The sequence below is a fragment of the Pipra filicauda genome, unplaced genomic scaffold (genome assembly GCF_003945595.2).
Source record: "Pipra filicauda isolate LSUMZ 115617 unplaced genomic scaffold, ASM394559v2 scaffold210_size2929891_pilon, whole genome shotgun sequence".
NCBI classification, from domain to species: Eukaryota; Metazoa; Chordata; class Aves; order Passeriformes; family Pipridae; genus Pipra; species Pipra filicauda.
In genome coordinates this window covers 654257-677815 of record NW_024104322.1, presented here as the reverse complement: position 1 = coordinate 677815, position 23559 = coordinate 654257, and the positions used below count along the sequence as shown (strand labels likewise).

The 23559-nt window shown below is 40.5% G+C and overlaps 2 long non-coding RNA genes across 2 annotated transcripts; both read left to right on the top strand.

The window, feature by feature from the left end:
- Positions 1 to 11567: 11567 nt before the first annotated feature.
- On the top strand, positions 11568 to 16432 carry LOC113987705. Its single transcript, XR_005563447.1, has 3 exons — positions 11568 to 11704; positions 13847 to 13973; positions 16289 to 16432. It is a non-coding gene; the product is annotated as an uncharacterized LOC113987705 (long non-coding RNA).
- Positions 16433 to 18506: 2074 nt separating this feature from the next.
- On the top strand, positions 18507 to 21566 carry LOC120323205. Its single transcript, XR_005563446.1, has 3 exons — positions 18507 to 18611; positions 19650 to 19820; positions 20394 to 21566. It is a non-coding gene; the product is annotated as an uncharacterized LOC120323205 (long non-coding RNA).
- The last annotated feature ends 1993 nt before the right edge of the window (positions 21567 to 23559 follow it).

Sequence of the window (23559 nt, the reverse complement as noted above, 5' to 3'; positions counted from 1 at the left end):
ATTTCTCACAAAATTCTTTTGTGTCAAATGAAAGCAAAGGAGATTTTGTTTTTTGATGCAAAGAAAAAAGTTCCCTTCTGTTCAGAAGTAAACTTGGTTGTTGTTTTTACTGGTACATTAGATCAAACTGCAAACTGAGATGCTGGTACGTGGACAATCAGGGGACGACGCTGAACCCTGTGAGCAGGGATGTGTAGGAAAGGCCAGAGGTCAGCTGGAGCCATCCTCACTGGGTGATAAATGTGCTCCTGAGCTGCAAGGCAGCCTATATTTGTCTATGATCCTTGTCACAATCTCATGGTAAATTTACTGCTCATAGATTATAGTTTTTGGTGTCCTCCTCTGTACAGTGAGCAAGTGTCACTTTGGCTCTCTTGCGAGGCGAAGGAGATAAGTGTCCATGATTAATGATGTGGACACTATCTAGCAGCAGGAGCCCATCAACCTGTGACAACTCTCTATTCCATGGGCATTAAACTCCTAAATGCTGTCACAGTCCTGCAATAGATTGTAACAGACAGCAGGGAACAAGAAACAGGAAGGAGTTTCATAAACATTTTCTTTTCCCCCAAGTAGATGAATTTTACTAGTAGTGTTTTTTTGCCTCCGTTATTATGTTAGACCCAAAAAAAGTTTGGAAAAAAGTGAATTTCAGCTACCTCTCAATCTATTTGGCAAATACCTATTCCCTTCTGGCTGTTCCTGTGGGACTGTGATCATTACTGTGCTTTGTTTGCTACTTTATTTGCTTACAAACATGGTCAACAAAGGCCAGTGCTTCTCTGGGATTGGGGCATTTATTAACATAATTGCTGCAGGAACATACAGCTTTGGCCCTGGCTAGATTTAATAGAAACAGTGGCTATTTCTTTCTCTTCCAAAGTCCCAGAATTGGCAGACATTTTAAAAGAGAGATTTTTTTTTTCTTTTTTCTTTCTTTCTTTCTACAGTTGATCTTTTTTAAGTCGAATAGTGCTGGCAAAAAAATGAAACAAGTGGAAACCATTTTAAAAAATCTTGACATGTTCAAGTATTTTGAACAAAATACTTAGAATTTGCTCTGTGGCTACTGCCCTCGCAAATACACAGCGTGAGGAAGATGGAGTAAAATATGAACCAGATGATGATATTAAGGGGAGACTGTCTGAGCCTTGTTGAAAATCTGGAGCTGGGAGGGGGCTGAGACCCAGGGCCACCGTCCCCTCTGTGCCCACCTGCTCCCAGCAGAGCTGCTGCCACCCCAGGGATGCTCGGGCACCTGGCTGTGCCAGCCACGGACACAGCAAGGATGGGTGCTGTCAGGTGAGCAAAGGCTCCTGCCTCTGAGCATTGCCTGGTGAGGAAGAGATGCTGGAGGGAGGGGAGAGATGGCAAGGCTTTGGTGTCAGTCAGAAGTGGCTGATGGTAAAAGGGCAATTTTGCTTTGCTCTGGGAACAGAGGCTATGGGAGGATGGGTCTCAGCTCTTTGAGTTCCCCTAGAGAGCTGCAGCTGGGTCTTGAAGACACAAATGAGCCTTAGTAAAGTGCAAAATCTATGCAGCAAAGTCTGCAGCCCTTTCCTCCTAGTCTAAAAATCTCTGAGGCCAGGGGACACAGCGCAGGTCCTGGGGCGTTCCCTGCCCAGGGCACAGCAATTTCTCCTCCTGGTGCTTTCACACACATCATCTTACACATTTCATTTCAAATCACACAGCTTACAGTCAGCAGTGCAGCACTCCCTGAGAAAGAGTTAATCTCAAAAGAACAACTTCTCACAACTGTGCATAGACTCAGCTTTCCTAAGAGTGCAGCAATGTGCAGTTAGACAACTGAATTTTCTTTTAAGGCATTGTTTGTTTTTCCTGTGCAATCTATTTTTTTTATTTATGTGGTACAGCTGTGGATGAGCATGATATGGAGCATTGTGTTCCTTCTCAGGTGTGAAAAAACAGCTGTGTGAGTTATGAATGTGTCATCTTTACTTGAGTGCATTGATACATCCCATATGTTATTGACTTATGAAATGAATACTGACTGTAAAGAAGAAACATAATGAATAAAATAATTCAGGAAGATCCTAGAGGTAAAGTTTGCAAACAAATTTGTTTATTTTTTTCCAAAAATCAGGGAACACAGTCATACCTGTGATTTTGATATTTTAAATGTAGAGGTCAGCTGCAAAGTTCAGATCCCAGTTCCTGCATTTCATACAGGCTTATATTCAGGGTTTTTCTACTCATCTGCTCCAGAACGTTCATTAAAATACATTGTAGCAGAGAGAAAAGAGAGAAGGGAAGAGATCACATCCTTGTAGCTTGTCATGATTATTTGTACTTTCAGTAAAGAACTTGAAAGCAGATTCAGAGATCCCAGCACTCCAAAACATCTCTTTGGGCAGGAGCACAGTAAGACAGGCTGGGACTCTGTGGGGGAGTTACGTGTGGTATCTGACACATCGTCTGCCACAGAGATAAGTAGTACAGGACCCCTTTGGGAGTTGCACCTGCCAGAAGCTGCCCCAACCTCTAATCATTTTCTTGATGCATGAAAAGAAGTGTAAAAAAAGAATACTTTCTTCTGGTTTTGCCACTTCTCTAACTGGAAGAAACTATTAGAGATACATTCTCCGAGGCACTGAATCACTTTAGTACCCTTAGGCACTTAGAGCCCAAAGACCCTGGAAGTGTTCAAATATAATATGAATAAAAAAGCACCCACTTTTTGCCACCAGGACAATCCTGTGTCTGCGTTAAGTTAAAACAGAAACAGCATCCTTAGATCCTGAGAATTCAAGGAGCTTTGTTTTTATGTTCCCCACTATTCAAAAGATCTTTGACAAAAACAGTTTCTCTTGGACGTCTGAACAGGGGGTTAAACTGGAGTCATTCTCTCGCTGCTTCTGGAAGCAGGTATTGTTGGTTATTGCTGTATGGACATATTAGCACAATAATAATATCATGCAAAATTTAGACAGTATGAATTTTGAGTGTGCAGCACAGTGGCTCTCCAACCCTATCTGGACTTTCTGGAGATACAGTCAGCAATAGTATTGCAATAGTTTGGTAAGGAGCCAACTGGACTGCTATTGGTAACAAGAGCCCAGAAGGCTGAGAACTGTGGCCTGCCCGCAAGAGCTACCTTTATCAGCAAGAAAAGTGCTTTTAGGAACTCACTATGGCTGTAATGTGTTACTTGCAGCAGTCCCAGACCCTGGGTGATAGGTTCATTTTGTCACAGAGGGCACAGATAGATGGGAGGTGGAGGCTGATTCTCACAGCAAAGGAAGCCAAAGCAGGAGAAGTGCTATAAATTTAGAGGAAGAGACTGTGTGAGGGTGTTAAGCCAGGAATTCCTTTGATTCTGCCAATCAGTTTCTAAAATGATGTATTCAAATTCCTAAAAATGCAGAAGTGACTTGGGTGATTTCAGGGGGAGGGGAGTAAGTCAAGGCGAATTATATTCCTCCTGCCGCAATGTAATTCCAGCATTCTTTCACAGCTATAAATCTCCCTCAGAAAGCTTTGAAAGTCTTTTTGAGTGTTAAAAGCTTGGGTGGTCAAGGTCAGGTGAGTTCCTTCCTCCCTCTTTCCCCAGACAATGAATACTTTCAAGAGGCCTACCCTTCTAGTTAGGTTTCGTTATCTCCACTTTTTATATCTCTCTCCCTCCAGGAAACAAAGCAGCACATACAGCCAGCTAGGGACTCTACCAGAGGACTGCATAATTCCTAACACAGATTTAAAAGGGAAAAATCCTTCTTTTCTTTCCTTGCATATTCCCAGGAGAGATGATCAATATCTAGTGAACTGACCCATGGATCCATTCGTCCCTATGTGTGACGATGCTCTCTCCTGAGCCATACCTGAGAATATCATGTTGCACAGAAAACAAGCACCAACAAACACCTTCCAAAAGAATAAAATACTCTGATCTTAAAATGATTCTGAGCCATATTCAGATCCTGCTCCATTCTAATTTTCACTCATATGTGTCTGGTTTTGAATACCCGCTTTGATTTGTGAAAGAGCAGCATACACTCTTTCAGATAATAGGACACACTTGGCATTTTGGCAGAGAGCAACTTGAAAACACTGGCTTGTTCCAACAGTGATTTTAAAGGTATGGGATTATGTTCTGAAAGGAAGTTATACCAGCCTTTCCCGTTGATTACCTTAAAAATCTCCTGTACGCCTCTGTAAAAATGCTGCAGATTGCTGTATTTCTCAAATATGAAACTGCAGTCTGCAGCATATACATCATGTTAATCCCTTTGATTTTTAAAATTCTTGTCTCCTTTTCACTGTCTTATATTGACAAAATTTCTGTGCCTTTGAAAATGGAGGTCTGATCATTAGGACCCTTCCAAGCCAGGTCTTGAGATGCTTGTTCTTATTATGAAATAGGGCCAAGGTTTAATCACAATTACCTGCCATGCTGAATATGATTTGTTCTGATCTACACTGACAGGTCAGTTATGGTCATCATTATGCCAAGTCCAAACACAATAAAATTTCATAACGAAGGCAAGCACACAGACAGCGAGTTTTAAGCAACAGAGTACACCATTTGTTGTACATGTAAGAAAAGGTATATCATGGAACCGTATGTACTGGGCATGTAGAAGGAGATAGTAAAAGCTGTGAATGTTCAAACCGTTTCTGTACTTTAGAGCTAAATCTCCATTTAAAATGAGGTTTTTTAAGAGGCGCTGTTCTTTCAGTGGGGTTTGAGAAGCAGAGGCATTTGTGGCTGCAGTAGGTATCTTCAAAACAATGAACTTTCAGAAACTGCCCAGGTTTCTGGACCTCTCAGAAAAGATATCACAGCTTTTATAAGAGCTGGAACAGTGCCAGAACTACCTGTCTGCAGGATTTATTCTCAGCTCTACAGAGAGTCCTACGTTGTAAATCTAAACTGAATTAAGGATTGGTTCCTAAATTCCTTTGGTTTCAGCAAGACTCTGGATCTAAATAACCCTATATATCAGGATTTTAGTGGTGGATAATCTAACTTATTGAAGAATCTTGTCACTTGTGGCATCATGCCAGTAACTGATCAAATCAAAAGCTTCAACTTCTTACATATATCTACAGAAGAGCCTTTTTACCCTCTTCTTTTTTTTTTTCTCTTCCAGTAAAAATCCAGAATATTTACAATATAGATAGTGCTGTTTTTTTCCAGTTCTTCCTTTCATTTTTCAGGTATCAAGATAGTTTTAACTGGGCCTTGGTTTTTAATTTCTTTGTACCTATGCAGCATTCCCTCTCTTACTAAGATCTCAGTTTCTATATGGGTTGTTATAGTCAAGGCAAATATCTGTTTCTCAAAGAAGATAATATGTGTTTCTTAAAGCCAGGTTTTCTTGAAGCCGGGTTTATAATTCTGGAAGACTAAATCTGGATTTCTACATGCATGATGCTGGCATGCACATATACCTCCTGATCACAGAACTCCTCACTTCTGATATGTATTTGAACTGGTCTGTGCAATGAAGTTATAAGAATAGACTCACCCTTTCCATAGCTGAAGTCCCCTATTTTACGGATGCCCAGCAGAAGATAAATTTGAATAGATCTCTTTCAGCACCTCCTGAAAATGAAGTGCTTCCTGTAGAGAACAAAAAAACAGCAGTACCCAGACTGACATTTTGGGATACAAACTAAACAGTTCTATGATTTTATGGGATCAGGATGCTGAGACAAAAGCATGGCATATATAAATGAGCTGGCTATAAAAACTTGCTACATATTATTTATGTTTATGTTTGCTCTTGTCTAAATTTAGACCCTCCTTATAATGTGACTGCACAAACACATCTGGCCAGACACAATTCATGCAGTTCCGTGGGGTCTCATTACTTGCATTTATGAAAAGCTGTGAATATTTTTGCTCTAAGTTTACTCTGGCTTTAAGTAGGACTGTTCATGATAATTATTCTGTGTCCCAAACTGTTTTAGTGGGTTTTAGTCCCACGCTTAAAGTCAAGCACATATTTCAGTGTTTGAGCGACTCAGATGGAAACTACTGTCTTCCTAAAACAAGGTCACTACCACAATATGATCTGTTGGCATGATAACCATTCTGACTTGCCCAAAGCTTATCCAGCCGCTTGGATTTTCTTGGTTTGACTCTGTGGCTGCTGGTACACAAAAAAGAAGTTATATGGCCAACATCCCCTTCATTTCCAGTATCATGACTTCGGCTGAGTGCAGTATCTGTCACACACGTACAGAAGGACCCCAGCTCCCCCCTCTGACCCAGCTCAGAGCCACCTTTCCCTCTCGCTCTGTCTCATCCCACAATTGATGCTCTGTGGGTCCTGTCAACCCAGTGTGGTCACAGCATTCACAAGCTGGGTCCCCACCCTAAACTCTCCCAGCAATTCCCATCTTTGATTTCACTGGGAAACTGCCATCATGTTACTGTGTTGTCAGGTCATTTCTAATTACTATAGAGTATTTGCAAGGGAATAGAGGCAGTTATTTCTGCTCTGGGTGTGCAAAAACTATAGATGATTAAATTTTACAATGGAAAGGAAAATCCAGGTGCACTCCTGATGATAGGAGAAAATTCCAAATGCCAATAATGCTATTTGGGTGGGAGTAAATAATTATAGGGTTTGCTATGGATTTTCCTTTTGTTTCATGTAATTATTTTCCATTTACTCCTTTGAACTATTGAGATGTTGAAGGCAAAATCTCAGTAATTTCCTTTTCTGTCATACCCAGCAAGACAGTAGGAAAATATATCATATTTTTAGGATAAAGGATAACAACAGCTGGTGTCAGGCTAGTAAGTGAACCACATGTAAAAAGCTCTGCTGCCTTGCCAAAGACAAAACTCATCCACTTTCTGGTATGTCTCCTACACACAAGTCAGAGTGCAAATTCCCCACTCATATGTATTGACAGTTGAAAAATAGGCTGGCATTTGCATAGGGGGAAGTATGTATGGAAATTTGCAGTATGGACTAGCAGAACATACTAAAAACAAATGCCCAGTTGCAGTAAAAACATAGATGGCCTAGGTGACCCTGGTCCTAGTTCTGCTAAAACTATCAGGTCAGGGAATACTTCTACCACTCCTTTTGCACCCCACATATCTGTCCTAGCCTCAAGTGGGAAATGTCACCAGCACCTCCAAGTATATAAAAAACCCTTGCCTGTTTCTACTGCTGGCAGCTTCTTTAGTCTGCACAGATGGGGCACTTCTCTCTGAAAAATCATGCCATAAATTGCACAGACAGTCAGCTGTTGTGATTCTGTCCTTGCTGCCCATTTCCCATTCCCTTTCTGCTGGAGAAGATTCCCCTTTTCTGAAATATTGTAAAGAAACTTCTCTATTTCTAGTGAAAATTAGAAACAACTCTTAAACTCTTTTTTCTGTGGCTATTTAACAACCTCCTTTAGCAAAGTTTACTAAATAGCAATGCTGTCTTGGCCACATCCAATCATTCAAAACTTTGGAAAGAGGCTGTTTCAGGAAGTCAGTCCCACTACAGGGGACCCAGGTATTCAGTGTCCCTTGGAGGAAGTGCAAACCCAAAAGATGCCTGCTTCGTCGAAGAACACGGCTGTCAGTTGAGTGTTTCCTCATAATCAACATGTGCACACCTACGTTCTAAGACTCTCCACGGGCTTTGGTTCTTTCATTGTAGCTGAAAACCTCCTCCATGAGGTTTGTGTGATCTTTGTTTTTCTCTCTGTGTTTGGTAGTGTGTAATCACACACCGATAATAAGGGGGAAGAGAATAAATCCTTGCATGACTGTTAATAACTCACTAAGGTTTGCAGCAAGGAGAGGAATGGCTGTGTGGCTCCCGGGAGAGTCCACAAACCAGAAACACTGCCAGAGCCTACATGGTTAGAGGCTGGAGTTACCTTCTCTGTGCCCAAACATAACCGCTCTTTGAGTGTGCTCCAGAGGAGCTCGGAGGCACCAGTACACGTGCCTGGCCCTTCCAAACACAAGCTTAGGAGTGATGAAATTTTCTGTTTCACTCCAGTCTGGTTCTGGAGACTTTGCTTTCTACTTTGTTCTCTCATTTGAGTCTGTAGATTTAGTACAACTGGGAATTTAGATTTAGTACAACTGGGAATTCTGGATTATCTTTCTCCTGACCTTGCATGTTATGTAATAGTGCCTGCACTTCTGCAACCTTTCTATGGCTTGTTATAGTTATACATATATTTTAATATCTCTTTCTTTGCTACATTCTTAGGTTGACAATTTAATTGTCTTTTTCAGAGTTATATATGCAACACTTGCTTGAAAAAATGTCTTCTGTGCTTTTGAAGAGACAGTCAATGTCAGAAATAAGTGAACACTCTTTTCTTGTCCTTCAAAAGGCAATTGGAAAATTGTATGAAACTCCTTTAATGCTCACACTTTGAAGTTCCCAAAAAGGTGGTTTCATTTTCATGTTGATGAACTTTAGGAACAATATCCTGACCAAACATTAAGTAACAGAGACACTCCAGGTTAAAGTTCTTTTTCCTTTCCATTCCATATGACAGAAGCTTCTATTGCATCCAAAATTTTGGATAATTAACTTGTATTCATGCTCAGAAAAAAAAAAAAAAGCAGAACAGAAGAAAAAACTTCCTGAAGAACCTGCAAAGGGTTTTAAACAAATGAGGACCTGTTTTATCATTTTAGCTTGTTTTCATGATAGGTGATTTCAAAGGAAAAATGGGAGTTCCAGGTAGAAAATTCAGACAAAATAGATGTATCTAATAAAGTTACTGAGTCTTTGCAATTTTTTTAAGTTGGTAGTATTCACAGCTCATATGCTTTTTAATTATTTCTCTGTGTGATATTTGTGTTTTCTGCCGGATTGATGTTGTGATAAAAGGGTTTTGTGAAATTGGTTATGTTTCTTCATCCCAGAAAATAGACGTTCTTTTCAATGCCTTTTCAAAACTGCAGCAAACATGCTAATCTATAAAGGTCCATTAGTCCTGCAAATACTATATTAAATTCTAAAGACTAAAATTTTTAAGAATATTTCATCCATATTTCATCTGTACTGAAACCAAATGTCAAATGTGCTTAGTATGCTTACAGATCTCACAGTAAATGGCTTGCACAGCTCTATTTTCAAACTTGGAGGGTTTTTAGAGCACATGTTTTTCAACTTTAGATGGCTTTTATTTAATCTGGTGCTAAGGTGAAGTATCATGCACGAGCATTAATGTTATGATTTACCGGAAGCAATTAAATCCATTTCATCATCTTATATATTTCCATTGCAGATTGGGTACCTAGTTTCCTTTATAGCTCAGCTTTCAAGCATCTTGAAGTAGTGACAAGGCTAAACTACTTGCATGTTTTAAAAACAGAAATTTTACAAACTTTAAATACAATTTTTTATTTATTTTTATGATTGTTTGTCTAGATTGAGGAATGGACTTTGAAAATGAGACTGGAAAAGACCTGCCCTTAAGACCAATAATAAAGACTTTGGGTTCATTCTTTACCTAGCATGAAGAAACTTTCACTGACTATTTGGCAATCTATGTTTTTTAGCAGGTTTATTTCCTTCAAGTTTGTCTGTGAGAAAATTCCAGCAAAGTAAATTATATAATCTATCTGAAACTACAAAGCTAGTGAGAAGTGTTTTATCCAGTTTCACTTGCCATGATTAAATTCGAGTTCAAATAAGATGCAAGATGTGAAATGGATATGTGGTACTAGAGATTTTTTCAATACATTTTGGTGCATTTATTTATAATAAAAGCATTTATGTGCATTGCAAACCCCTTAATACAAAGGCTGCAAAGGGGACCATTTAAGTCAGATCAGCACTTGTCCTCCTCATCTCATCTCAAAATATGTAGTCAGAGGCAGTTCAGTATCCCCAGAAATTTTCATTATGCATTCATAAGTGAAAGAACCATAGAGCTTGGGAGTCTTGGCATTAACATCCTTGGTTTAGAACAAGTCAGAGACACTCATCACTGGAGCCAATTTCGTTGTTGAACATTTCCGTATGTTAATAACAGGAGTAACGGGAAGGCTTACACTGTTATGTGTGAAAAGTAAAACAAAAAATAAATGGAAAATAACACTGTATTTATGCTTTTTCTTCCCATAGAATGATAATACTTCTTTGCATGGTTCTAAGGTAAAAATGTTTTCTATCCAATGATTGTTTTCTCTTGTGACTCACAAAGAGAAAGTATGGAGGCTGTTAAGGAAAAACTGCAGGTCTATTAAATTTACATTCATACCAACGTCAGTATTAAAGACTTTGGGGCTCGTTTCTCATTTGCTACAATGCAAATGTATTCCATATTTTACAAACACTTCAAGGCTATTTTCTACTGCCAGAACTGTGAAAAGTGCCCAGAGGGTAAACAAGTATCAACAATTAGCCTGTAGCCAAAGCCTCCAGCCTCCAGCCTGCATTAGGACTGTTGAGAAAATGTCTGTAATAAGTCCTCAAGATCACTGTCTTTTCAATGTATTATTCAAAACTTGTATTACTATCAAATCAACAGGGAAAGAATGGCTGTTTGAGGGTTAGACATGAAAGTGCCAGTTCTTGCACCTCCTTTTCCATATTTGTTGGTAACTAAGTTTTTGAAAGAGTCCTAGCAGACTTTCTCATAATCTGTTTTATTATCCCACTGTACTTGGCTGATAGCTTGTACAAGTGACTGATAAGCCACTCAAGTCAGAGCTGGTGGTTTCTGACAGTAGGTTCTGCCATTTCCTGTACCTGCTGCAACTGAAGACAGTGTGCTTTGGTAACAAAGACCTGGGCAATTCTAAGGTTAATAATTAAGTGAGCCTAGGCCCACCAGAAATATATTTTCTGTACCAAATATATCCTCCATTATTCTTGGATAGTGCTTTTACCATTTAGAGTCTCCTAGAGCAGTAGAGTTCTAGAGCCCTCTTTTTCAATGTGACACTCAGCTCTGTCCATCCATGATTCTGCACATTCAGAATGAGCATCAATAGCCATCAGAATGTGCTGTGCTTCCCTCCTGGGAAGAGTTATAAAGAAAACAGGCGGACACTGGCTTGCCCAACAATTTGCTGTTGATTCTGCACCCAACCCAAATAGCCTCTCTCTGCGGTTATCCTGTATTTCAGAAAACACAGAGATTCAAAATCACTTGTCCCAGAGAAGAGTTGGGTTGGAAAAGAGACCCTAGTACCTTTACATATGGCCACTGAAGATGGAATTTCAGCACTTGGGTTTAGTAATGTTTGGTCATGGCAAGGATTAAAAGATTTAAAAATTGAACAATACAAAGAGAAATAAAGGGGTTAGGGGATGGATTTTCTGTTTGTTTGTTTGTTTAGGGTTTTCTGTTGTGGTTTTTTCATTTGTTTGCTTTCTGGTGGGATATTGTTGGGGGTTTTTTTCGATTTTTATTGAGAAATTAAAATAATTTTTTAAAAATTTGGGTTAGAACATGCAGGTCTTACTTCAGCAAATGCCTTAAGAAAAGAAAATTATAATTCAGCACAAAAAGCACATGTTCATTTTGCAGTCAAACCTCCTGAACAATAAAAGGTATAGATCTTGACCAAATAATTGCAGTGACATGTTCTGTAAATTCTCTAGGTCCTGGAAAATCCTGAATGTTTTGAAAGAAAGTAGCAGAAAATAGAGGACAACTCTGAGCCCCTCATGTCTCCAAGCCAACTGTTTACTCCTTCTCTCCTACTCATTTCATATTTCCCATATGAGAAATGGAAGCCCTACAAGTGAGTATTAAACAATTTAGAGATTGAAGTAGCAAATAAGTAAAAGGGACTACATTCCTGTCGTTTTCTGTTGCTGTGATCCTTCTCTTCAAGACTGCATCACATGTGATGCAGAATATACCAGATAGGGCCCTTGTGAGAATAAAGGCATTGAATATTGCAAAGTGGTGCAATGGGAGCCATATATAAATGCTAAGATAAATACAGATTTGATAAATTACTAGCAAAGGCACTGGAGGGAACAATACAAGATGATGCAGTCGGGCTTTTTCATCTCACTCTCATGACCCTTAGAGAAGGCATGGCTTTCCAGAACCCTGCACCTGAGGCAAGATATTTTAGTCATTTTATACGTAATTACCCCTTGAGACCTCTCAGATGCTCAGATAATAAAACGTAGCTGTAGGTCTTCAACTGTGCTGATATACGGATGTCCATTTCAGAATAGGAAAAGATGCCGTATGTCAACATTTCTTAGCTCTGATTGCCAGTGCTAATATGTGTGAATGTACTGAGAAAGTATGGTTTCTTTAAAAATTTAACTTAGCTGCAGCTTGTGCCCACCACTGCAAGGGTTTAATCCTAAAGCTTCCCACACGATGGTAGGGAGACATGCAAGTTGTTGAGATCTGCGCTGAAGACAGCTCCTATCCAGCAGATTTGTCCCAGCTGTCTGCACTGAGCAGCCATTTCCCTTAGCTCTATGTATACTACCAGCTAAAAGCTAACTTAAAAGGAAACATTTCAGTCAGTTAGTGAAAGGACAATACTCATCTTTGCTCCTGACATTCATGTTTCTCAGAGCTGTTAAGCAAAGTGATAATTTGCTGCAGAGGAAGTATACTAGACAGAAGACATTTTTACAAGAATATGTTTATTAAGGAATACCTACATAAAAAATGTGTTTTTTTCTTGCATCATTTTTCCTGACAGAAATATTACTTACACTAAAATCCTATTAAAAAGTTGTTTAATTTAATAACATTCATTGTATTAGTTCCCCCTAAAGTAATCACTTTGTTGAGAACACACTCTCTGTTCCTTTATTTGATCTGGGAATAAAATTATCTTGTCTTTACTTCAGTATCTCCTTTTTATTTTTTTTCTAGAATAAATAAACATGAAGCTGTCACTGCAGAGTAGGCACTGCCTCTCCTGTTATAAACCTTTTGATTTCTGTACTGAGAGAATTTTTTTGCACAATGATTCTTTTAGAATATGCTTGAAGTACTACATTTTCTTACTTTCTTCTTTCCCATGTAGATACATGAGTAATCACAGAGACTTTTTGCTGTCCCAGTAGATTATATTGTTCTATCAAGTTTTATGTCCTTCTCATAGACCTGGTCAGGTTATTTATCATGAAAAAATGATTTAATGTATTAGGTAGTAATTTTAGTATAATTGTTATTATAGCAACCAAAGCCACCAGTTGTGAGATTTGAGCCCTTTCATACCAGTAAAACACACTGCAGTCCTCTGTTCCATAAAGTCTTAGTTAAAGGGCTTGACTTATGCACTCTTCACCCACATGGCTATCATTAGCTGCTAAACTTTTGTTGTGTGGCCAGGCCCTCAGAGTTGCCTCCTATACCTTGGTACAAACTGCCACATTTACCAAGGGGTTGCAACATCACCTGCATAAATATTGGAGATCTTGGCCTCTAGAATGTGGTGGCTTCTTGGCAGTACCAGCCAAAAGACCACAAGTCAAAAAGAAAAAAAAATAAATAAATCTATAAATAAATCCAAAAACTGTGGAGGAACTGGATCTGTCACAGACAGATTATTGTTATCTATTCTAGAGCACGATGACAGCTCTTTGGATCTCAGCTCAATATTATATCCACTCTCCAACAGTTAACTGTTGACTTTCAACACAGCTGTAAACATGGGTATACTACACTGTTTGTGTACTATACACATATAGAATACATCAACAAAATTCTGTTAAAAAAAATACAAACTTCTGGGTTTATTTACTAGAAAGGAGTGTATGAAATCATGGGATGTAAATGTTGTATGTTTTTCATATTTAAGAAATGCTGATTTGCATGGTTTCTGAAAACCCAAACTGGTAATCTATTTGAGACACCACCAGCTTTCAGGGGATGTATTTAATCAAAATGTTATTATTTGCAGGTATTTCTAGCTTAGAAGACACTACCCTTGTTGTAATGTGTTGTATTGGTGACTGGGTAGTTCCAGGGGCTAATGAGGAGATATAAAATCACAGTGAACCCAAGTGACCATTTCGAATCTAACCCAAGTAAGTACTGTTCATTTGATCTTTAATCTTGTATCTGATCAAAGTAGCTATTGTTCATTCAGTCTTTACTCTGGTATCTGTCTGATAAAAACATATGAGAAATGATTTGACTGTGTCACTGCAATTTGCCAGGCAGTTGTAAGAAATCGTCTCCCAAACTGATGTATTTATTCGGTAGCACCTGTGAAGGAGCTAGCAACTCAACAGGAACAGAAATCCTGTCATCATTAGTCAAAGAACTGACACACTCAAAGGAAAAGAATAAATACCCTGGGCTTTTTCCTGGGTTTCTTGCCTAAATAACAGCACTTCTTTGTTCAAATAACATCTGAGATCTTAGTTAAGCAGTGGAAAGAAGGTGGCTTTATGTATCAAAGAGAAGTGCAGGTGCTAGACATCTTCAGACAAGATGGAAATGCATGTATACACATGTATAGAGCACAGGAGGCTAATTTCAAGCCCTGGGAAAAACAAATTACCAGAGCCTCTAACATCTCTGTGCCCTGTCCCTGGCTGTCAAGGAATATGGTGCAACTTCAAGGTTAAAAATAAGTTGACCATAAGATGAGGTTTCTCATTTGTCCTAAAAAGAACATTATTTTATTTACCTCATCACTGTTGACAGGATCACCATCAGGAAACAGCCAAGCCTTCTTCTCAATCCTTGCAAGAACTGTGGTGTTTATGTCAGCTTGAATTCTCTGTTGCCATAATTCAGAGACCTGTATGTCCAATCCCTTCTTAAAACTGGAAAAGGGGGGCTCATGACTCAGTATGTTTCTTTGGTACCTTAAGAAGCTGTCAGGACCCTGCCCTCTGCACTGCCAGGAGGGGTAGACCCTCTGCCCTGAGTTTTGGTGCCTGAGCCCTAAGCACTGTCACCAGAGCCCCACCAAAAGCAGCACCCCACTGCCCCACAGGGCAGGTTTGCATCTGATGCAAATTTCCCAAGGACTGAAAATACAACTCAGTGTTGACAGCTGTCCCAGGCTTGTTAGCCCCAAACAATCCACATTCGGTGCAGTTTCCTTTTTTTACCTAATTCTCTTTAAGGGAGACAAACTATAAGTGGGTTAATATAAACAAAGAGCAAGTAGTCTGTGTAATATAAGAGCAAACATTATAGATTATGAGCTGAGGGACATGGCTCAAAAGGCAGCAATTCAGCAGCCAGTCAGAATCACCAACTAAATTTTTCTTTACTTACTTTAGGGTTTTTAGTGCCCTCTGGAAGGACATCAACAAGATTTAGACACAAGCATATCACTACTGTAATGAACACTGACAAAAAAATTGAGAAATTGGAACTGGAAATGCATTTGCAATACTTCTTCTTTGGGAATTACTACCATAATTACACCAGTTTAGAAAGCAATACCTTTGTAAGTGCTTTTACCCCGTCATGTATCACACAAGGGATTATAGCATTTTAATGACCTTGGTGGCTAAATTGTGCAGTACCTATAATAGTATGAAATCTAGGAGAATTTTTGGCCCCATTGAGGCCATAGAAAATCTCCTACTGACTTCATTGGAGCAGCAAAATCCATCCTAATTTTTCAGGTGTGACCAGCTCCAGTCACAAGAGGGGCTTATATTGCCCTCATACTCTTAAAGTAAGTGTGAACTGGTACTTTTCATATACGTATGCTACAAATGCCCTGACTTTTATTTCATGAAAGATGTTATGACATGGAATACATTGTTTCTCCATGAAACATGCACCTTTTAAAACCAGCTACTGAAAGGGTGATATATACATCGCTATTTCTCCTGTCACCAAATAAAATGAAATTCATAGACCTGCTCTTAGCTAATGTGATACATGTTTTATGGCTAAATAAGGCCTTGAAAATGAAAATCTTCTGTCCTTCTCATGAGGTACATAGATCCAAATTAAATGAGCAAGTTACGTTAAGGCACCTACAAACCTTGAAAAAGGTGTATTGGCTTGTTCATTCTTCCTCTGGATAATAAACTCACTTGTCAAACATCTAGAGAGCAAGCCAAAGGAAGTGAACATTGCCCTGCCTTAGCTTCCTTTATATGTTTTCAGTTTTCTGAAATTGGGCATATCTTCTGTAGATAGGACTATAAGAGATTGATAGATGCCTTAAGATCGGTTTGCGCATGAAAAGGTAATAATTGATCCCTGGCCACTTCATGAACCAGCATTTAGTGTGTTGTGCAACTTCAGAAATAAATCAGAATAACTACTTGAAAAATAAAAGGAGGTAAAAAAGCTCACTTTCCTTCAGCTTTAGGAAATATATGTTGTGTTAGAAAAGGTGTTAACTGACAACATGTTTTAACAGACATGGCAATAAATATGTCCAAGCTCCAACATTTTCTCCAGTGTGCAAAATGCCTTTGCAAGAGCCCGGAGAGATTCCCGCTGGTCTCTGCAGGATTTGGCTTGAGCTCCTCTGCAGGAATTAGTTCGTGCCAGTGGAAGTAAATAGGCCCTTGGGGATGCTGCTGCTGCCACTGAGGTATTTATTTTTATAATAACTTGTTGGCCAGTGCAGGGATAGGAAGTCACAACCACAGCTCCTGCATTCGAAACTCCACACCATTCATCCTTATCAGTCAGAGCCCTTTGCAAAGATAGGAATGATAAGAACCACAAACTTGAGGACCTGGCTACCAAACACCTCCTGGCCCCCCCGATGGCCACTTGCCATGCTTCTGGGAGCAGCTTCTTTCCCTGTGCTCTGCAGTGCCTGCTGGTGCCTCCCAGTAGCCAGCAAGCAAAGCCAACCCCTTCGACCACAGGGTAACTTATGATGAGGGCAACAGATCACGGGATTTTTCTGACTCATACAGAGCCAATAAAACGCATTTCTTAGGAAGAAGCCTCCCTCTCTATTTACTATTTCCAGTGGCTGCTCACACTGTGCTATTATTCAACAATATTTTCTCTAGCTTGGCCCCTTCCTGGCTCACAGAGCCCAGCTCTGTTGGAGAAGCTCTTCTTCTAACCTCCAAAATTGTCACAAACAAATTAATCTGTTCTTACTTTCAAATCAGGTAGGAAGCATGAGGGAAGCACAACTCCCTATTCACTGCCTTCAGGGAAAAGAGGGCAGACTGGTCAGTGACCACATGTCATTAGTCAAAGAAGAAACAGGATTACTCTCCTTCCCTTGCCAGACTCCACCACTCAAAGAAAACTGAAGCAGCAATAAGAGTGAAAGGGCCTGTGATAATGACACGACACTTTCATATCATGCGTGCTCTTTTATCAGCACTTACAGACTCATGAACACAGAGTGAAGCCCTGTAGAATTGGCTGGTTTTCAAATTTTTAAGAGTTGTTTTCCCACTTATTTCCTGTTTTCTTACCCAGCAGGCCCAACCACATCCAGAACCTAGATAATACTTGTGTCAGTATCTCTGCCAGCTTTGTTTAAACTCCCTTTCCTACACTTAAAACAAGCTTGAAGCTCCACTTATTCCCCTTCTGATACATAACTTAAGCAAAACTTGGCTTGAGGCCAACAATATCTATGAAAGGAGACATAAAGCTTGGGCAGAATAGGAAACAGGTAATTCTGCTGCTATTGCAAGTGCTGGAACATAGACGGAGAATTTTCTAATAACCTTCTCCAGCTGCCAGTTACTTGTTCAAAATGAAACACATATACTGTAGGAGGAAGAAGGGTTATGTGTTAAAAGAAATGTTGTCTGACATCTGTTTGCCACATGGTAGCCTTAACCAAAAATTTTCCCTCCTCCCAGCTGTTGCCTTGCTATGCACCCATTGGTTGCCTTCTCCACTCCAGCAGTGGCTTTGAACCTACAGCATGATTCCAGAATCTGTAGGCTTTGTTTCATTTTCACCAAGTCCGATATCCCATTGGAGTTCGCCCGGGAAAGCAGTCAGAAAAAGTGACTGAGAGCTTCAAAACACAGTTCAGAGCATGAGAGTCCTCCGTGTTCCGGCAGGAACTGAACCCCTCTGCAGTAGGTGGCCTCCATAGAAAATCATGAGCTCCCTGAATATCCACCCAGCCACGCAGCAAAGCCTAGGTTAGTGTTGGACAGCTGTAACACCTTCATGATTTGTGAACAAACATCAAAGGCCCCTGAATCCCAGAGTCCTAGCTCCCTCTCCTGGCAGAGCACCGAACCGGGAACAGAAACGGGGGCTGCACGGGGTGCTGCCCCGGCACAAGAAGCCTGAACCTCAGCTGCAGCTCGGCCAAGGGAGATGTGGAGGAACTGTGCCCTCAGTAATCAGGAGCTCCTCTCTGCGAGGAGCCCAGTGGTAATCACACAGCTATAGCTTTACCAGCAGATTAATACAGGATTAGCAAAGTCAAAATCTATTCTAGTGAAGAACATCTGTGACATAGCTTTAGCTGCATAAAAAATATGTACTTGAGCACAGATAAAACTTCATTGCTGCGTATTATCTGCAGTTCTGAAAGTTGGGGGTAGTGCAGTTTATTCTCTAATATTCTGACACTAGGCTGACTTGTGCAACTGTGCCATCATTCCTCTCCAACACCGCAGCATTCTTCTGTTTGCTGATTCCCATACATGCCGAGCCCACAGAGTGCCTCCCCAGACTGCTGCTTACTCCTTGAGAAGCACACATCTGCCTGGCCAGATAAGAACCTGTCACTACAGCAGGTAATGTACAAATACAGGGGATCTCATTAGTAGTCTCCAGCCCTTCAAAAACATATATTTTGTTTCCATGTGTGAAGGCACAGCTTATTCCCTCTCCATTCCAAGTAACGTCCACAACATCCCTGCTTGGTAAAAACACCCACCGTCACCAGTGGGCACAATGTCTGTGGCAGCACCAGAGGTGGAAGTGTGACACCTGCCATCATGGCCCAAGGTTGAGGCAAGGTCCTTCTTGGCCAGCAGCACATGCCTCCACGACTTCAGGGAACGAGCTGGCTCTTAATGGGGCGAAAGACAGCAGGGGCTCAGTGCAAGCACACAGGCCACTGAGACTGACCCAACCTGCAAGTTGTGTACAGGTACATGAAATTTGGACATCTCAGCCACTGACCCTTAGCAACTTGGGTTGAGTACACCAGTGGTTTATTTTGGTAGAATTTTGATTCTGTTAATCTGTGTTTCCACACTGTGGGTGGCTGAAGTCCACTGAAAGCCTCCCTACCAAATGGGTGGGCTGGGATGGCAGGGACAGAGCCTGTTGGCATCCTGCTGTTTCTGTGGAGAAGATGGAAACAAGGTTTCCTGAACAAGCAAAACAACAGGTCTCTCTTAGCTGCTTATAGTAGCCTTTTTTTAGAAAATATTTCGTGGGCTCTTTCAGTCTTTGGCAATGGGGTTACAGCTCTTGTTTATGAGGAGCAGAAGGCAGCTCACAGATGTGCAAGCTGGTTTCTGCTGTGGATATGTTTTCTTCTAGGTTTCACGCCAGGGCAGTTTTCCCAAACCAGTGTTCTTCCACAGGTCACTGGCTTACTTCAGGACTGCCCTTCACTCTCCAGCATCAACTACAGCTCCTGCTTAAATGATAAGACCCTAAGCATGTTCTTAGAGGTCCATAAAGCAAAGCCAGAACTGCACAGAAGATATTTAGTCAAGGCAAAGCTGTGGCTCATAAAATGTCTCATTGTAAGTTGACCATCTTGGTCATAGGAGACTTTCTGTATGTTAATCAGAATTAAATTATTGTTTCTTCCTCAGGGAGGGAAAATGAGATATTGGAGAAGACAGAGAAAGACAAAGGGAAAAGGATACTTCTGGATATTTCAAAGATGTCTAAACTTCACTTCCAGATTTCCCTGGCATGCTCATCAATTTCATGTTAAGAATTATAAGCAACTTATTTTTTCATCTTCTCTCCAACCGGAGTAGGTAAGCAGTTTTAAATCTGAGGAGTAGTTTGTGGTCTCAAGCAGAAAAAGGGAAGGTGTATCAGCAAGAACAGAAGTTTCCAGCATAGCAGAGCGCTAGATGAAGTGGTGGTGTTAGCCCTGACCAGCAGCAATCCCAGGCAGAGCCCTTCCTCTGAACCTGACAGTCTGCATTTCCTGAATCAACAGGCCCAATGCAGGGCTTGCTCTCACCACCATTACTCATGTAAGAAGCCCTGAAGTTGTGTTGGGGGGGAGGGTTAGCTTGGGTATTAGGAAAAGGTTCTTCACCCAGAGGGTGGTTTGGTACTGGAACAGACTCCCGAGGGAGGTGGTCACAGCACCAAGCCTGACAGAGTTCAAGAAACATCTGGATGACACTCTCAGGCACGTGCTGTGACTCTTGGGGTGTCCTGTGCAGGGCCAGGTGTTGGACTTTGATGACCCCGAGGGTCTCTTCCAAGTATTCTATGATTTTATAAATTTTTACCTGAGAGGGTGGTATGTATGCCCAGAGGCATCGATGGGAGACTGTAAATGGAAACTAACTCTTTTTCTAATTGTTATTTTGCAGAGCTATGCATCTACAAGTGGAGCTGTCATTCTGCCTCCCAAGTACCTCTTCTGGAAGAGACCTTAAAATGCATTGTTTTGTGTAAAAAAGCATTCATTGCTTTGCTCCCAGCTGCAGCTGATGTAGTAGGAGAGAGCTGCTCACCCTTAGTTTACAGACCAGTTTGGCCACACAGCTTGCTAGGTAAAGACAGGCCAGCACACTCAGATTGGTGCCAGGAATATTGCTGCTGATTGTGCTTACCAAACCATGTTATGTCAGCTGCATCCATGTCAGAGGAGCATGTGCAAGACCAGTTACAGCTAATAAGCCTCTATCTGAGGGAAAAAATGAGACCAGAGTGAGATTTATGACAATTTCAAGCACAGAATAAGCAGTATGAACAGATGAGCCTCAAAGAATGGTAAGGTCCTCTTTACATACAAATATTTTTTGGGGGGAGGGGAGTGAAAAAGGAATAAAATCAGAAAATAATAGAATGAATTATAGCAAATACTCTTTCTAAGTAAAGTCGTTTTGCATTTCCCATGGGAGTCAGTTGAATGAGAGAAGACAAAAAAAAAAGGAAGAGTAGAAACTGCTTGCAACACAGAACAAACCTTGAGTGCCAAGAACATGCTCCAGATTTTTTTAAAGATGCCTGGCTCTTATCTCAGCCTTGATTCATCACAGTTTACTCCCAGAATTATTCAGAATTCAAGGACCTTGCTCCTGTGGGGTTAATGGGTTACATTCAGCATTGAAACCCATGACACAAATAGCTGCTTAATTATTCACTCGAAGATGGTTTTAGTGGCTAATCTAAATAAAAACAGCAACAGCAAAAATTACATTGTTTTACCTTCTGTAGGTGAAATGATTTTTTCTTTTAACTGTATAATCCAGGACCGTGCACAGGCAGGAGGGGGCCCGTAAAAAGGAGGGGTTGTGCTGCTTGTGACACAAAAGATTAGCATGCTCATGACTGAAGAGGAGGAAAAGGAAAACACTGCCATAAAAGTGACAGTCGAGGTGAAGAATTGTGGTGAATGTGTAATGCACCACTGAAAAGATGCAGAAGAAAACATACCAAACTGGAAGTCTTATCATATCTATCCTGCTATTCCAAAGCACGAATTAATTTGAAAGGAAGAAGCTGCTGTTCTCGTTGGCTCACATAATTTGTTCATAAACACAGGCAAGAAGTATGCTAAAGTGATACAATTACCATAATTACTATTTTGTTCAAAAAATGCAGCGGTGGTTTTCCACCCTGAATTTCATTCAAGCAGCCATTGTGGCTGGTACCAATCAGGAGGTAATGGCACAGACTGCAGCTACTCCAGGAGCAAACACAGTAAATCTCATGCTTCAAATGCACCAGCCACACAGGATGTCAAAGCATATTACAAATACAGGAGCAGGTATCAGCCAGTCCTGGTACAAGGAATTTGTGTGCAGCTAAGCAAAGATACAGTGCCAAACCAATCCTGGCAGGCATATGTCGCTCCAATAGCAGGCAAAACCCTTTTAGAGTCAATGGGTCTAAATGTGGGGTTTTTGCAAAGGGTCAAACTTAGCATTTATTTAATTTAGCCCTGTTTTGAAAGCACGCTGTGCAACAGAGAGGAAATAGACATCCCAAAGCATCAAACAGGATCACTTTAAGCCCAAATCATCACTAAATGCAACGCTGCTGTGTACAGGGAATATCAAATTAAGGTGATCATTGCCAACCCCCATCAGCTTCCTGTCTTGCTGCAGCTTCCCAGGGGATGAACTACAGACAGGACTCTCCTGTAAAGCCCTGGTTAAACAGGTATCTGTTTGAGTTTGGATAGGGCTTAAAGCAAAGCAGGCTAAATGACTTGTTCAGTTGATGACACTTGGCAGTCCTGGTCACCAGTCTCTTGCCTTCTCACTCTGACTTGCTGTGCTAACTGGTCTGATGCAGGTGAGGTGGGAGTGTGTGTGTTAAGCCAAAACATTTTTTAACTTTAAAAAAAGAGATCTTTCATCTGTAAAGTACCCAAGCCAGAGCTATTTAAAAGATTAAGTTTGAGTTCAAGTTCTGAGACACCTCCAGATTTCTATTCCTTCCTCCTGTTCCTCACCCCATGATATTATTTCCTCATGTCATTGAAAAAGAGGGGAGCAAAAGGGGAAAAAATAATGGCAAAAATGTTAGAATAGCCATATTTTTGGTTTTGTCTCTTTCTTTAAACATTTGAAAAAGTTGATGTTTTTTAAAACAGAGAAAAAGATTTAGGCTGTATGCTTTGCATTTTTCTCTGTGATATTTCATACTGCTCACTGGTCAGATGAATGTTAGTGTTTGGATAAATTGGGAATAGAAGGACGGTGGTGTGTTCTTCATAGAATTAACATAAGGATTGCATTGTCAAGCTTATACTGGAGAAAAGCTAGAGGGTGATCATTTTCTGTTTGGCACAGAACATAAAGGGTTTCTTCCTGTGTACCACTAAAAGTAAGGGATTGTTCTGCAAGTGACAGTGGAGGAAAGGGAGTTTTGTGCTTATGTCACAGAAGGAAGAGGATTACTGTGCAAACGATGCTCAAGGAAAAGGATTAAACCATGTATGACACAGAGAAGCAAGGTCATTGTACAGACACCACAGGAGGAGCAGGGTGCTGTGGCACAGGCTGGGAAGGATTCTTTAAAAGTCAGAATGAAAATTAAAAAGAGAGGAGGACTATAATTTTGTGAATGTGGCTGGAAGACAAGGTTTCTTATGAGCAAAAATAAGTAAAGGAAGAAATGGCTGTACTCCTAAGTCAAGAAGTACTTGTTCATTCTACAACCAAGCACCTACATTTTTCAGACAAAACAGAGTGCAGTGCCACTCATTAGTTTAAAGGAATACACATACTTTGAGCAATAATTGAATGATGATATCTCACAGAAATACTTTGTGATCTTGAACTTAACTGCCCTTCAGACAAGAAGTTGGCTCCCTCTTAGATTTTTTTTCCTTATCCCTTTAAAGAAAGTGCCTCACAAATCACCATATCCTTCTCAAGACATAAGGATGTCTTGAGACTGGGTGCCACATGCAAGCACTGCTAGTCTGCTGGGCATGCAGCACTTTCCTTCTTGGTTAGGAATCCCAGCATCCTAGCTCTAAGATAGATGGTTCTTATCTACATATGCATAGAGAAGCAGAGC